This window comes from Giraffa tippelskirchi, chromosome 11 (assembly GCF_054371585.1).
Source record: "Giraffa tippelskirchi isolate mGirTip1 chromosome 11, T2T-mGirTip1v1.2.pri, whole genome shotgun sequence".
Lineage (NCBI taxonomy): Eukaryota > Metazoa > Chordata > Mammalia > Artiodactyla > Giraffidae > Giraffa > Giraffa tippelskirchi.
The window spans coordinates 87,910,771-87,927,894 of record NC_137285.1 but is presented as its reverse complement, the minus strand read 5'-3'; the positions used below and the strand labels follow the sequence as shown (position 1 = coordinate 87,927,894).

Below are 17,124 nucleotides of genomic sequence, written 5' to 3'. Positions count from 1 at the left end.
TCTTTCTAAAAAGTTCTATTTCTTCACATCCTTTCCACATATCAGATTCAGATCTTTAGTTTAGATTCATTGTTTATGCTTTATATTTTCTCCCTTTAACCATTACTGTGTACACTTTAAGTTTTCTATCTATTTCTGTAATCAGTCATCAATACCACCTCGCCCTCCTGCTAACACATTTCGAAAGTCAAAGAACAAAAGTTGAATTGAGAACAACTAGGCTCTTTACAGAATCTTTGAGCTCAGAATTTAGGTTTGGTGCACTCACTGGAAAAAGACAAGCAAACAAACAACTAAATCAAAATCAGGGCCAGAAACAAACCAAAACAATTTTTTTTTCTACCCTGTTTATTTGCAGATCTGATTCAGTTCACTGCCAAGTCCCTGTCTCAACAAATTCTAGATTTTGATATATGTAAGACATCTATAGCCAAATAATGCTCTTTTCCATTATAGTTGAGGCATTGTCTTAAAATATAAGAGCTTACAGCCAGCCTAATCGTGGAGATACTTTAGGAGCTGATAGAAAAAAAGCAAATTAAACTAGCTAGTAAAGGAAGATTTCTTAGCAGTGAAGTGAAAGTCGCTCAGTCGTGTCCGACTCTTTGCGATCCCATGGAGTATACAGTCCATGGAATTCTCTAGGCCAAAATACTGGAGTAGGTAGCCTTTCCCTTCTCCAGGGGATCTTCCCGACCCAGGAATTGAACCAGGCTCTCCTGCTTTTCAGGCGAATTCTTAGCTAACAAGCTATCAGGGAATCTAGCACAATTTGAATTTTAAAGAAGAGAAAGTAAGAAATTAGAAGAAAGTTTATTCCAGAAACAGGGCTCACGGGGTAGGAGGATGTATGTTTAGTGGGATTCATTAAAGAGAAAAGTAGGGAGAGGTTCATGAGAGATCTATTAAGGGACACTCAGTGTTACACTAAGCTGTTGAATATTACTTTAAATATTACGCAGAGACTTTGGAGAATGTTGGGCAAGGATGCTTATATTACCTGTAGAGTTTACAAAATCCTCGGTGGGTAACATAGGAGATAAACTTCAGGTAAAGAAAAAGTATGAATAACAGGAGGGAAGCTAGTTCATAACAATCATGGAGATAAAAGGTTGGATTTAATAGATAGTAAAAACGTGGACTCTGGTTGTTCTTTTCAACCTCATGGAGGTTCTTTCTGAAAAGCCTTGTGACTTCCCACCATTTTTTCCTAGGATGTACCTTCATTGTATCTGCTATTTAGTACTAAATGATGGGAGCTGCCTTCTACAACAGTAATCATACATTTTTATATATTTGAATCACCATATATAATTTCCATAGAAAACTTTTCACTGTAAAATGCATTCAACCTAGATGTACTGACCACCTATGTAAGCAAGAGTTTGTGATTTGTGATATGTTAAAAAAATAAAAATAAAATATATATATATGTATATATATACATATATCTATAAAGAGCAATATTGCATAGGAACGTAGGAACCTAGGATGTTAGGTCCATGAATCAAGGCAAATAGGAAGTGGTCAAATAAGAGATGGCAAGAGTGAACATCGACATTCTAGGAATCAGTGAACTAAGATGGACTGGAAAGAGTGAATTTAACTCAGATGACCAATACATCTACTATGGTAGACAGGAATCACTTAGAAGAAATGAAGTAGCCATCACAGTCAACAAAAGAGTCCAAAATGCAGTACTTGGATGCAATCTCAAAATCGACAGAATTATCTACGTTCGTTTTCAAGGCAAACCATCCAATGTCACGGTAATCCAAGTCTATGCCCCTACCGGTAATACTGAAGAAGCTGAAGTTGAATGGTGCTATGAAGACCTACAAGACCTTTTAGAACTCATACTCAAAAAGGATGTCTTTTTCATTATAAGGGACTAAAATGCAAAAGTAGGAATTCCAGAAACACCTGGAGTAACAGGCAAATTTGGCCTTGGAGTACAGAATGCAGTAGGTCAAAGGATAATCGAGTTTTGCCAAGAGAATGCACTCGTCATAGCAAACATCCTCTTCCAAGAGAAGACTCTACACATGGACATCACAAGATGGACAACACAGAAATCAGATTGATTATATTCTTTGCAGCCAAAGATGGAGAAGCTCTATACAGTCAGCAAAAACAAGACCAGGAGCTGACTGTGGCTCAGATCATGAACTCTTTATTGCCAAAGTCATACTTAAATTGAAGAGAGTAGGGAAAACCATTAGATCATTCAGGTATGACCTAAATCAAATCTCTTATGATTATACAGTGGCAGTGAGAAGTAGATCTAAGGGACTAGATCTGATAGACAGAGTGCCTGATGAACTATGGACGGAGGGTCGTGACATTGTATAGGAGACAGGGATAAAGACCATCCCCAAGAAAACAAAATAAAAAAAGGAAAATGGCTGTCTGAGGAAGCCTTACAAAAGCTGTGAAAGAAGAGAAGCCAAAAGCAAAGGAGAAAAGAAAAGATATACCATTTGAATTCAGAGTTCCAAAGAATAGTAAGGAGAGATAAGAAAGCTTTCCTCAGTGATCAGTGCAAAGAAATAGAGGGAAACAATAGAATGGGAAAGACTAGAGATCTCTTCAAGAAAATTAGAGATACCAAGGGAACATTTCATGCAAAGATGGGCTCAATAAAGAACAGAAATGGTATGGACCTAACAGAAGCAGAAGATATTAAGAGGTGGCAAGAATACACAGAAGAACTGTACAGAAAAGATCTTTATGACTCAGATAATCATGATGATGTGATCACTCACCTAGAGCCAGACATCCTGGAATGTGAAGTCAAGTGGGCCTTAGGAAGCATCAATATGAACAAAGCTAGTGGAGGTGATGGAATTTCCACTGAGCTGTTTCAAATCCTAAAATATGATGCTGTGAAAGTGCTGCACTCAATATGCCAGCAAATTTGGAAAAATGAGCAGTGGCCACAGGATTGGAAAATGTCAGTTTTCACTCCAGTCCCAAAGAAAGGCAATGCCAAAGAATGCTCAAGCTACTGCACAATTGTACTCATCTCATGCACTAGCAAATTAATGCTCAAAATTCTCCAAGCAAGGCTTCAGCAATACATGAACTGTGAACTTCCAGATGTTAAAGCTGGTTTTAGAAAAGGCAGAGGAACCAGAGATCAAACTGCCAACATCTGCTGGATCATCAAAAAAGCAAATGAGTTCCAGAAAAACATCTATTTCTGCTTTATTGACTGTGCTAAAGCCTTTGACTTGGGGATCACATTAAACTGTGGAAAATTCTGAAAGAGATGGGACTACCAGACCACCTGACCTGCCTCTTGAGAGACCTGTATGCAGATCAGGAAGCAACAGTTAGAACTGGACATGGAACAACAGACAGGTTCCAAATAGGAAAAGGAGTATGTCAAGGCTGTATATTGTCACCCTGCTTATTTAACTTATATGCAGAGTACATCATAAGAAATGGTGTGCTGGAAGAAGCACAAGCTGGAATCAACATCGCTGCGAGAAATATCAATAACCTCAGATATGCAGATGACACCACCCTTATGGCAGAAAGTGAAGAACTAAAGAGTCTCTTGATGAAAGTGACAGAGGAGAGTGAAAAAGTTGGCTTAAAGCTCAACATTCAGAAAACTAAGATCATGGCATCTGGTCCCATCACTTCATGGCAAATAGATGGGGAATCACTGGAAACAGTGTCAGACTTTAGTTTTTTGGGCTCCAAAATCACTGCACATGGTGACTGCAGCCATGAAATTAAAAGATGCTTACTCCTTGGAAGGAAAGCTATGACCAACCTAGACACCATATTAAAAAGCAGAGATCTTGCCAACAACGGTCTGTCTAGTCAAGGCTATGGTTTTTCCAGTGGTTATGTATGGATATGAGAGTTGGGCTGTAAAGAAAGCTGAGCACCGAAGAATCAATGCTTATGAACTGTGGTGTTGGAGAAGACTCTTGAGAGTCCCTTGGCCAGCAAGGAAATCTAACCAGTCCATCCTAAAGGAGATCAGTCCTGGGTGTTCATTGGAAGGACTGATGTTGAATCTGAAACTCCAATACTTTGGCCACCTGATGTGAAGAGCTGACTCATTTGAAAAAACCCTGATGCTGGGAATTATTGAAGGCAGGAGGAGAAGGAAACAACAGAGAATAAGATGTTTGGATGACATTGCCAACTCAATGGACATGAGTTTGGGTAAACTCTGGGAGTTAGTGGTAGACAGGGAGGCCTGGCATGCTGTAGTCCATGGGATCAGAAAGAGTTGGACACAACTGAGCAACTAAACTGAACTGAAAAAAAAAAAAATCATCATACACAGAAAGAATGTGATGTTTGCCCTTGCATTTCTTAAAATACAAGAAAAAAGTTGAGTCACATTGAAAACCAGTTTCAAAAAAGTTTAGAAGAAAATGCAAAATGGTCCATCATATCTACCAACATAAAACATTAGAAATCCATTCTAAATGTTCTAACATCACTTAAAGAGGACAGAAGTAATGAAGTGTTCTTCAGTAATGAAGAATTAAAGTATTAGCTATTGGTCTGTATTGGAGAAAGAAATGGCAACCCACTCCAGTATTCCTGCCTGGAGAATCCGCATGGACAGAGGATCCTGGCGGGCTATAGTCCATGGGATCGTAAAGAGTCAGACATGACTAAGTGGCTAACACACACACACACACACAAACACACACACACACACATTGGTCTGTATGTATCTGTCGATTATTCTTGGTCAATAAGTGAAATATTTCACTATGCTAAACCCAACAGCTCCGTTATGTCAAACTATGTATGTGTGTACTTTCATAAGCATATCGATTTCAGTTTAGGATCTGCACACCTGTTAAGCACATTTAGAGCACACTGTGTTCCCTTAACGCCAGCTATCAAGGGTAAGGAGTAGGATTAGAGGACAGGAAAAAAAAGAGAGAGAGAGAGACAGAGAGAGCGAAATGGTGATCATTTTTTATTCTTAACCTAAAGATACCTAACCCCCAAGATGGAGGAAACTGGGCTTGTGCTTTGTTGTTTGTATATCATTTAAATTCCACTCAGGAAAAAAAAACAGTCATTGAGGAAACAATTTATTTGCAGCTCATTTCATGTTTAAATACTCTGCCAACTATTTACTCCATATTTCATTTACGGTGAAGTTGACTATCTAAAAGAAAACTACTTAGGCATGGGCTTGCTGCTAATTAACACAATTACGTTTTCCTCATTTCTTTCTTTTAGATACAGTGATCAGAGGTACTAGGTGCATACCAAGTCAGTCATACAAAATAACATTGTTTGTTTTTGAGCAACAATTTACTCTAGCTTTTAAAAAGAACATATTGCTAATGGGCTTTGCCAATACTGCTTTCAGATGTCATTAGGTTTACATGGATAATGGCAACATGGATAATGGCAGAGTATATTGGGATTAAAATAGCAAATTAAGAGTGTGCCATTATTTCTCTACATCCATGTTTATAACTTAATTTTTTTCCTTTACCGTAACAACAAATTGACAATGCATTAATTTAAATATTCAATTTAAAACCAGCTTTGAAATCTATGCATTTAAATTGGTAAAAGCAAAGATAACAATAGGCTGAAATCTTTGGGAAAATTGAAATGCTATTAACCCAATTTTAATAATTTTGGTTCTGCCATGATTTGTTGTCCTTATTGTTAATGCCAAGGAACATGTTTGGGGAAATTGCCAGGGATTATCAGAGATTAATTGAACATCCCTCAAGACAAAACAATATCCTTTTTCAATCAGAGAATGAAGTTAAATTTTAACAGTTTTAGGTCAATGCTATTTTTGAGAACATTTCAAAAGCAATGAATTATACTAACTATACAAAGAAGTTTATGAAAAATGTTTGATGTATAAGTACATATGAATATAATTAAATTCATTTCAGGAATAAAACCCATTATAAAACTTTATGATCTGAGTAGAATGCAAAGTAAAAACATATCTAAGTGCAATTTTAAAAATCCTAATTGATTGTGGAGAAAATCTATTCATAAATATCTCGATGTAAAATGAATTTTCTCACATTTTAGCTCAAACTCATATTGAACAAAGGTTTAAAAACCTGCTGTCTACAACTCCATTAAAATAAGTAATTATGACCATCTACTCCAGAGGACATAGGCAATCTTGTTAAATCATATTTGAAAAAAATACTTACCAGAGAGCCAACCAAACTTAGAGTTACAAGACAACAGCTTTAACTAAAGCTAAACCTTGAAGACCATTAGTTAAATCTCCTCGTACACAAGATAAAAATCTAAGTTTTCTTTTTCACAATCATCATTCTTTTCAATCTGTAAAATATTAGCAAATTTTCTCTCTTTCAAGGCTCCTGCCTTATTTTTTGACTATATACTGCTTTGACTACATACCCATTTCACATACAAATGCTCTATATCAAAATGCAAGACTCTATTATCACTCACATTCTCTCTGTAACAGAGTGCATATACCATATTCCTATAAAAATACTGTATTCTAATTTTGATTCAGAATTATTTATAAAAATACTCAAATTATTGACTGTAGTTAATATGGGGGTAACTTTTTGAGGCTCTCAAAAGAAAATAATAGGTGGATTGAGAATGAATAAAAAAATTCAGTGTTACCAAATTGATGGTTTTCCTTTTTTGCTTTTTGGGTGTTTTGTTTGGTTACATTTTGTTTCTCCTCTAGCATACCCTAGGCAGACATGATATCTGGAAATGGACACTAGGGCACAGAGAGAACTCTAAATAAAACTCTCTGATTTTGGCTCAAGGAACAGGAAATCAACTCCGTCTCCAAATATAGCCACACTGGGAGTGAGGGCTTCAACATATGAATTTGTGAGAACATGCAATTTAGTTCATAAAACCCAGAAAATTCATGTAGATACCAGAGCTCAAGTGAATGAATCCAAGGCTATGTTTCAGACTTGATGAGCTCACCCTTGAGTGGCACCTGTGTTGATCATCCCACAATAAGAATATATGGGGAAATAAATGTAGACCACCACCTAAGCACTCCACACTGAATACCAGGTGATGAATTAATGGGATAGATTCAATAAAATCTTCGAAAATTGGACTGATATTAGAATTACAGCCCACAGAAAGTAGTTGGAACTGAGAGTCTGAAATTTACCATGTTGTTTGTTTACTAAAACAAACAAAAAAAGATTCATTTCTAGGATTTTAATAAAGTCTGGAGTCTCACAATGCAATTTTCAAAAAGTCCATGACATAATTTAAAATTAATCTGCATATAAAGAACAGGAAACATGTAATATTACAGGGGAAAGAAAATCAACAGATATCAGACCTGAGATGACACAAAATTTAAATGACAAAGATATTAAAGAAGATATTTTTTAAATGCTCAACAAGGAATCATGAATATTCTTGAAAAAAAAGGAAAACTATAAAGCATACAAATGTGTCAACTGAATATTTTAGCACAGAAATATAGTAACGAATTTTTTGTATAAACAGAAACCCTCAGATAGATTGGTCCAATGAATATGACAGAAGAGTAAGTAAATCCAAATAAAGCAATAGAAAACATTCATTCTGTGCAAAAATAAATAAATAAATTAATTAATTAATTAAAAAAAATTGAACTGAGCTACAGAAGCCTATTGGATGATAAGAAATTCTTCCATTTGATTCCCAAGACTCTAAGAAAGTAAAAAAGAAAGATTGTGGGGCTGAAAAAAAGACATTTAATGAAATTATAACTAAAAACTTCTGAAACTTTGTGACAGATATACAATTCAAAACACTCAGAAAGCTCCAAAGAAGGTAGATAAATCCAAATATTAGTGCTCAAACAAATCATAAGCAAACTGCTAAAAATGCAAGTCAGAGAATAACTCTTGAGAGCGAAAAAAAAAGTGTAGCCTATAAAAAAACAGAAATAAGAATGTTTGCTGATTTCTCATTAAAAATTATGGTACTGAAATGGCACAGAAATTTTTTAGGTGCTAAAAAAATAACTTCTATTCTGTAAAACTAGAAACATTCTAAGATTAAGTAAAGCTAATAGTTTGTTGCCAAGAAAACATCTCCATAAAAATTACACAAAAAAATCTTCAAGGAACAGAATGGAAATAATATGAAAGAAAGATGGGAATATATAGAATGCAGAGAGAGCAATAGTGGCAGTAAATACATGAGCAAATATAATAAACTATTCCTCTCTTCAGGAGTTCTTTAACACAGGTATGAAAATTGAAAGAACAATTTAAAATTATCTGGTGGAATACCTAATAGGTAAAGAATTAATATATAGACAGCTATCACATAGAGGAGGACAATAAGCATCTAAATGATTGTAATGTTTCTATGTAGACTAAAAAATGTGAAGCATCCATATAGCAACACTCAGAAGAAGCACTGAAAACATCACATGTATTCATATAGTTAAAAAAAAAAAGTAGAATAAACAAATGAACATGCAAACAACATCAAATGTGAAAAAACTGAAAAGATGTCAGAAAAAGAGTAAAAAGTTAACAGAAAATGCTATAGTAGTATACCAGTACAAAATAGTGATATAGGAGACTCCAAAACTCACTGCCTTCCAAAGATACATTAAATCTACAGCTACACATAGAGTAATCCCCTGAAAGAAATTCAGCAACCAGCTAAGTGACTCCTATACATCAGGCTAATGAGATAATAAGCATATCAAGGATAGGAAAGCCTGAGACATACTCTTACCATAAAGACCATCCACATGTCTGGAACAGCAACATTTAATTTGGAAGGCATTCATACTCCAGGCTTCTGCCTGAGGAGTGAAAGATTTTTACTGTCATATAGCACTTCAACACTTAAGATTTCCACCTGAGGGAAGGGCCCCCAAAGTACTAGTTCTAATCCCTGAGACCCACAGTTCGGTTCAGTTCAGTCGCTCAGTCAACCTGTATGCAGATCAGGAAGCAGCAGTTAGAATTGGACATGGAACAACAGACAGGTTCCAAATGGGAAAAGGAGTACGTCAAGGCTGTATAATGTCACTTTGATTATTTAACTTATATGCAGAGTACATCATGAGAAACACTGGGCTGGAAGAAGCACAAGCTGCAATCAAGATTGCCAGGAGAAATATCAATAACCTCAGATATGCAGATGACACCACCCTTATGGCAGAAAGTGAAGAAGAACTAAAAAGCCTCTTGATGAAAGTGAGAGAGGAAAGTGAAAAATTTGGCTTAAAGCTCAACCTTCGGAGAGCTAAGATCATGTCATCTGGTCCTATCACTTCATGGGAAATAGATGGGGAAACAGTGGAAACAGTGTCAAACTTTATTTTGGGGGCCTCCAAAATCACTGCACATGGTGACTGCAGCCATGAAATTAAAAGACGCTTACTCCTTTGAAGGAAAGTTATGACCAATCTAGACAGCGTATTAAAAAGCAGAGACATTACTTTGCCAACAAAGGTCCATCTAATCAAGGCTATGGTTTCTCCAGTGGTCATGTATGGATGTGAGAGTTGGACTATAAAGAAAGCTGAGCACCAAAGAATTGATGCTTTTGAACTGTGGTGTTGGAGAAGATTCTTGAGAGTCCCTTGGACTGCAAGGAGATCCAACCAGTCCATCCTAGGAGAGATCAGTCCTGGGTGTTCATTGGAAGGACTGATGTTGAAGCTGAAACTCCAATACTTTGGCCACCTCATGCAAAGAGTTGACTTATTGGAAAAGACCTTGATGCTGGGAAAGATTGGGGGAAGGAGGAGAAGGGGAAGACAGAGGCCCACAAGACCGTAGCAAACAAAGAAATGGTTCTTAAATGGATCATAAGGACTAGCTGTGGCTATCCCCCAGGGATCAGTGCAGAGGGAAGAGAAAAAGCACTCATCTCACAATCTTTCCTTGAAAGTGGCCAACATGAATACTTCAAAAGCTGCTGCCTGAATGTCTGAAATTCAACCAGCCTTTATCCAAGTACATAGTGAAATATTAAAAATATAAATAGGAAAACAATCCCATTTAAAATCACATCAAAAAGAAAAATGTAACTAGGTATAAACTTAATCAAGGAGGTTAAAGATCTATACTCTGAAAACTATAGAACACTGATGTAGGAAATTGATGATAATGTCAAAAAACAATGGAAAGATCTCCCATGTTTATTTAAATAATTAGTGTTTTTAAAATGTTCACACTACCCAAAGCAATCTACAGATTTTACTGCAATCTCTATCAAAATATCCATGGTATTTTTCATAGAAAGTAAACAGATAATCCTAAAAGATAAAGTTAACCACAAAGACCCTGAATAGCCAAAGCAATATTGAGAAAAAAGAACAGAGTCATAGGTATTAGGCTCCAGATGTCAGCCATTTTACAAAACTAAGGTAAATAAATTAGTATGGTACTGGCACACACATACACACACACACACACACACACAAAACAAAAACAAAAACCAGCCACATAGATCATGGAATACAATAGAGAGCCTCAAAATAAACAAAATTACCTGTGGGCAATTAATCTATGACATTGGAGCTAAGAATACAATGGGGAAAATACAGTCTCTTCAATAAGTGGTACTAGAAAACTAAATAGCCACATATAAAATAATAAAAGTAGAACACTTTTTCCTAAAATACACAAAAATGAACTCAAAATGGATTAAAGTCCTAAACATAAGAATTTAAACCACAAAAATTCTAGAAGAAAACATATGCAGAATACTGACATAAGATCTAGAAATTTTAATTTTTTTGGCTCTGTCCTCTCAGACAAAGAAAACAAAAGCAAAATTGCACAAATGTAAAAGCTCTGCATAGCAAAATAAACCACTGACGACCAGACAACCTCTTCAATATGAGAAAATACTTGGAAAATATGTGACTTATAAGGCATCAATATTCAAAATATATAAAAAAAACTCATACAAGTCTTTGTCAAATAAACAAAAACAATCCATTTTAAAATGGGCAGATTTATATAAACATTATATGGAAAAACCTACAAATGATCAACAGATATTTGCAAGATGCTCAACATTTCTGATCATCAGGAAAATAAAAATTAAAAGCACAATGAGACATTACCTCATATCTGTCAAAATGGCTGTTAATAATAACACGAATAACAAACGTTGACAAAAACATGGTATGTTATTGGTAGGAACGTAAATTGATTAATTCATTATGGAAAACAGCATGTCATTTCCTCAATAAACTAAAAATAATGCTACTATATGATCCAGTGATTCAACTCATGTGTATATATGTGAAGAAAATGAAAAAACAGTTTTGAACAGAAAAATACACTTTAGCATTCATAGTAGCGTTAATTACAATATGCAAGATTCAGAAGAAAGGTAACTGTGTATCAACAAATAAATGGATTCAAGTGATGTGGTATGAGTTCAGTTCAGTCACTCGATCGTGTCCGACTCTTTGGGACCCCAAGGACTGCAGCACACCAGGCCTCTCTGTCCATCACCAACTCCCAGAGCCTATCCAAACTAATGTCCATTGAGTCGGTAATGCTATCCACCCATCTCATCCTCAGTCGTCCTCTTCTCCTCCTGCCTTCAATCTTTCCCAGCATCAGGGTCTTCTCAAATGATTCAGCTCTTTGCATCAGGTGGCCAAAGTATTGGAGTTTCAGATTCAACATCAGTCCTTCCAGTGAACACCCAGGACTGATCTCCTTTAGGATAGACTGGTTGGATCTCCTTGCAGTCCAAGGGACTCTCAAGAATCTTCTCTAACACCACAGTTCAAAAGCATCAATTCTTTGGTGCTCAGCTTTCTTTACAGTCCAACGTTCACATCCATACATGACTACTGGAAAAACCATAGCCTTGACTACACAGACCTCTGATGACAAAGTAATACCTCTGCTTTTTAATATGCTGTATAGTTTGGTCATAACTTTCCTTCCAAGGAGTAAGCATCTTTTAATTTCATGGCTGCAGTCACCATCTGCAGTGATTTTGGAGCCCCAAAAAATAAAGTCAGCCACTATTTCCACTGTTTCCCCATCTATTTCCCATGAAGTGATGGGACCGGATGCCATGATCTTAGTTTTCTGAATGTTGAGCTTTAAGCCTACTTTTTCACTCTCCTCTTTCACTTTCATCCATAGGTCCTTTACTTCTTCTTCAATTTCTGCCATAAGGGTGTCATCTGTATATCTGAGGTTATTGATATTTCTCCTGGCAATACTGATTCCAGCTTGTGCTTCTTCCAGCCCAGCATTTCTTATGATGTACTCTGCATATAAGTTAAAGAAGCAGGGTGACAATATACAGCCTCGACATACTCCTTTTCCTATTTGGAACCAGTCTGTTGTTCTATGTCCAGTTCCAACTGTTGCATCCTGACCTGAATACAGGTCTCTCAAGAGGCAGGTCGGATGGTCTGGTATTCCCATGGCTTTCAGAATTTTCCACAGTTTATTGTGATCCACACAGTCAAAGGCATTGGCATAGTCAATAAAGCAGAAATAGATGTTTTTCTGGAACTCTCTTGCTTTTTCGATGATCCAGCGGATATTGGCAATTTGATCTCTGGTTCCTCTGCCTTTTCTAAAACCAGCTTGAACATCTGGAAGTTCACATTTCACATATTGCTGAAGCCTGGCTTGGAGAACTTTGAGCATTACTTTGCTAGAATGTGAGATGAGTGCAATTGTGCAGTAGCTTGAGCATTCTTTGGCATTGCCTTTCTTTGGGATTGAGATGAAAACTGACCATTTCCACGCCTGTGACCACTGTTGAGGTTTCCAAATTTGCTGGCATATTGAGTGCAGCACTTTCACAGCATCATCTTTCAGGGTTTGAAATAGCTCAACTGGAATTTCATCACCTCCGCTAGCTTTGTCCATGAGATGCTTCCTAATTCCCACTTGGCTCCACATTCCAAGATGTCTGGCTCTAGGTGAATGATTATACCTTTATGATTATCTGGGTCGTGAAGATCTTTATTGTACAGTTCTTCTGTGTATTCTTGCCACCTCTTCTTAATATCTCCTTCTTCTGTTAGGTCTGTACCTTTTGTGTGCTTTATTTTGCCCATCTTTGCGTGAAATATTCCCTCGGTATTTCTAATTTTCTTGAAGAGATCTCTAGTCTTTTCCATTCTATTGTTTTCCTCTATTTCTTTATACATAAATATATTTACCCTGGTGGCTCAGCAGTAAAAAATCTGCCTATAATACAGGAGACATGGGTTAAATCCCAGGGTAGGGATGATCCCCTGTAGAAGAAATTGCCAACCTACTCCAGTATTCTTGCCTGAGAAAACCCATGGACAGAGGAGCATGTAAGGCTATGGTCCGTGGGGTTGCAAAAGGGTCAAATATGACTTAGCAACTAAACGGCAGCAACTACATTTGTGTGTGTTTGTGTGTGTGCATACACAATGAAATATATCATCTTTATCATCCATAAAGATAATGAAATTTTGCCATTTACAACAACCTGTATGGACTTGGAGGATATTATTCTTAATGAAATAAGTCAGAGAAAAACAAAAATGGTATGTGATCACTTATTGTTGCTATTTAGTCACTAAGTCATATCTAATTCTTTTAGTCACTAGTCATATCTAATCCCCTTTCCATTTCCTTCATGGACTGCAGTCCACCAGGCTCCTCTTCATGTGATTTCCCAAGCATGAATACTGGAGTGTGTTACCATTTCCTTTTCCAGGGATTCTTCCCAACCCAGGGACAGAACGCGTGTCTCCCATATTGGCAGGTGGATTCTTTACCACTTGAGTCACTAGAAAAGACTGTTATCACTTATATGTGGAATTGAAATAATTTAAAGATATGAATATGACAAAGCTGAATAGAGTAACAGACATAGAGAACAAAACTAGTGATTACTGGTGGGTAGTGGGAAGGAAATGGCAACCCACTCCAGTACTCTTGCCTGGAAAATCCTATGGACAGAGGAGCCTGGTAGGCTGCAGTCCATGGGTTCGCTAAGGATCGGACACGACTGAGCGACTTCACTTTCACTTTTACCTTTCATGCATTGGAGAAGGAAATGGCAACCCACTCCAGTGTTCTTGCCTGGAGAATCCCAGGGACGGGGGAGCCTGGTGGGCTGCCGTCTGTGGGGCCGCACAGAGTCGGACACGACTGAAGTGACTTAGCAGCAGCAGTCGGAAGGGGGAAGGTGCAATATAGGGATAGAGGATAAAAACTACAAGCTATGTATAAAAAAATATGGTACAAAGATTTATTGCATGCACAAAAATATAGTATAATAACATTAAACAGAATATAATCTATAAAATATTGAAACACTATGTTGTTCACTTGAAACTAATATAATATTGTAAAGCAACTATCCTTCAATTTAAGACACCTGAAAAAAACATTTTAATAAGCAAATAAAATACTGGAAATACAAACTGATGGCAAGTATACCAAGCAGTTGTATCTCTTTCACATTTCTTGTGTAAATGCAAAATGATACATACATTCTAGGAAGAAGCTTTATAATTTCTAATAAAGTTGTCCATATATTGCCATTGTCTGAGTAATTCTGCTCCTATGTTCTTACCCTAAAGAATTGTAATCTTACATTTACACACAAACCTATATGCAAATATTTATAGTACTTCTATTCATAATACAGTGAACCCCTTACATACAAAGAAGTTCTATTCCGAGAGTGTATTTGTTCATAGGTCCAACAAAATCAATCTAGTTACTCAGCTAACACAATTGGCTATATAATACTATACCATAATAAGTTTATAATACTCCTCACACAAATAATACATAAAAACAAAGAAATACAAAATATTAAGAAACCATTTTTCATCTTACAATACAATACCTTGAAAAGTACAGTAGAACAGTACAATAGCTGGCATACAGGGGGTGGCATTTCACTCAACATGTAGCTGTTAAGTCATTCAAGTTGTTGTAAGTATCAATAGTAAGGCAAGAAGGGTTACTGACTGGAGAAATAAGAGATGGCAGAGAAGATGATAGAGCTGAAGGATTGTCACCAATAGGAGATGGAGGGCAAGCTCCAATTTCACTCACCTGTGGTGTTGATGACACAGATTCTGGTTCCTTGCTGAATTCAATCCTATCTATCCTTTTGAAAAAAATGATCCACTGATGTCTGGTAATAGTTCTTTTTTTTCTTGTCATAGATGACACAGTACACTGGATTGCATTCTGAACAGCTGCTGAAACCTTCTTCTACCATTATTATTTGGCTCCTCTTCCTCAAAAACTAACAGTGCTCTGTCAAATAAAGAAAATTCCCTTTCCATTTCCTTCATCATGAATTTCTTTGGTTCTTCAGGTACTTTTCCCTCTTGTCTCTCTTCATTCTTCCTCTGGGCCTCCAATTTCATCAAGTGTTCATTAGTAAGTTCCTCGTGTTGAACAGCAAGGAGTTCAATGATGTTATCCTCTTGGAGTTCTGGCTTGAAATAAATACTGTATTATTGTACTCTATACAGTACTGTACAGTAAGGTACACAAAGCGCAACCTCTTGTAGAGGATGCTACACATGACAGTGTGAAATAGACATGTGAACAAACTTACATGAGTGGATATGCTAAGGCATATTCACATCTTTATAAGTTCACAACTTGAAGGTTCATATGTAGGGGACTTACTGTATACCCAGAAAACATCTCAAATGTCTTCACCGGGTGAATGGCTATCCAAACTGCACATCAATACAATGGAACACTACTCAGTAATACAAAGGAACATTCTATTGATACTTACAACAACCTGAATGTCTCTTAAGGGGCACATACTGAGTGTAACAAGATAATTTTACAAGGTTGCATGCCATTTCACTCATATAATGTTCTTGAAAAGACAAAACTAAAAGGATTACGTCAAGGCTGTATATTGTCACCCTGCTTATTTAACTTACATGCAGAGTACATCATAAGAAATGCTGGGCTGGAAGAAGCACAGACTGGATTCAAGATTGCTGGGAGAACTATCAATAACCTTAAATATGCAGATGAATCACCCTTATGGCAGAAAGTGAAGAAGAAGTAAAGGACTTCTGGATGAAAGTGAAAGAGGAGAGTGAAAAAGTTGGATTAAAGCTCAACATTCAGAAAACTAAGATCATGCCATCCAGTCCCATCATTTCATGGGAAATAGATGGGGAAACAGCGGAAACAGTGGCTGACTTTATTTTGGGGGGCTCCAAAATCACTGCACATGGTGACTGCAGCCATGAAATTAAAAGACGCTTACTCCTTGGAAGGAAAGTTATGACTAACCTAGACAGCATATTAAAAAACAGAGACATCACTTTGCCAACAGAGGTCCGTCTAGTCAAACTATGCTTTTTCCATTGGTCATGTATGAATGTTAGAGTTGGACTATAAAGAAAGCTGAGCACCAAAGAATTGATGCTTTTCAATTGTGGTGTTAGAGAAGACCCTTGAGAGTCCCCTGGGCTGAAAGGAGATACAACCAGTTCATCCTAAAGGAGATCAGTCCTGGGTGTTCATTGAAGGACTGATATTGAAGCTGAAACTCTAATACTTTGGCCACCTGATGCGAAGAGGTGACTCATTTGAAAAGACCCTGATGTTGGGAGAGATTGAGGGCATGAGGAGAAGGGGACGACAGAGGATGAGATGGTTGGATGGCATCACTGACTCAGTGGACATGAGTTTGGGTGAACTCGGGAGCTGGTGATAGACAGGGAGGCCTGGCATGCTCCGGTTCATGGGTTCACATAGAGTCGGACACAACTGAACGACTGAACTGTACTGAACTGAAAAATGATGCAACATAAATAAGTGGTTACTAGGGTTTCTTGTTATTATTGTTTAGTCACTCAGTTGTATCTGACTCTTCTGCAACCCTCTGGACTGTAGCCCACCAGATTCCTCCATCCATGGGATTTCCCAGGCAAGAATACCAGAGTGAGTTGCTATTTCGTTCTCTAGGTGATCTTCCCAACCCAGGGACTGAACCCACCTTCCCTGCATTGGCAGGCGGATTCTTTACCACTGAGTCACCAGAGAAGCTCTGGTGCTAGGGTAAGGTGTTCGGAAAATGTTTGACTTTAGTGGAACAGCATGGAAGAGTTTTCAGGAGTAATAGAATTCCTCTCCATTCTGAGTGTGATGG

The 17,124-nt window shown here is 37.1% G+C and overlaps 1 long non-coding RNA gene across 1 annotated transcript in view; it reads right to left on the bottom strand.

Annotated features, from left to right (window-relative positions):
• The window catches only part of LOC145526205 (uncharacterized), a 39,999-nt gene extending 24,310 nt beyond the window's left edge, over positions 1-15,689 (bottom strand). The window contains exons 1-2 of the long non-coding RNA XR_014068738.1: positions 15,559-15,689; positions 15,045-15,432 (exon numbers count right to left, since the gene is read on the bottom strand). This is a non-coding gene — a long non-coding RNA (uncharacterized LOC145526205). The remainder of the gene's footprint in view (positions 1-15,044; positions 15,433-15,558) is intronic.
• Positions 15,690-17,124: the final 1,435 nt, after the last annotated feature.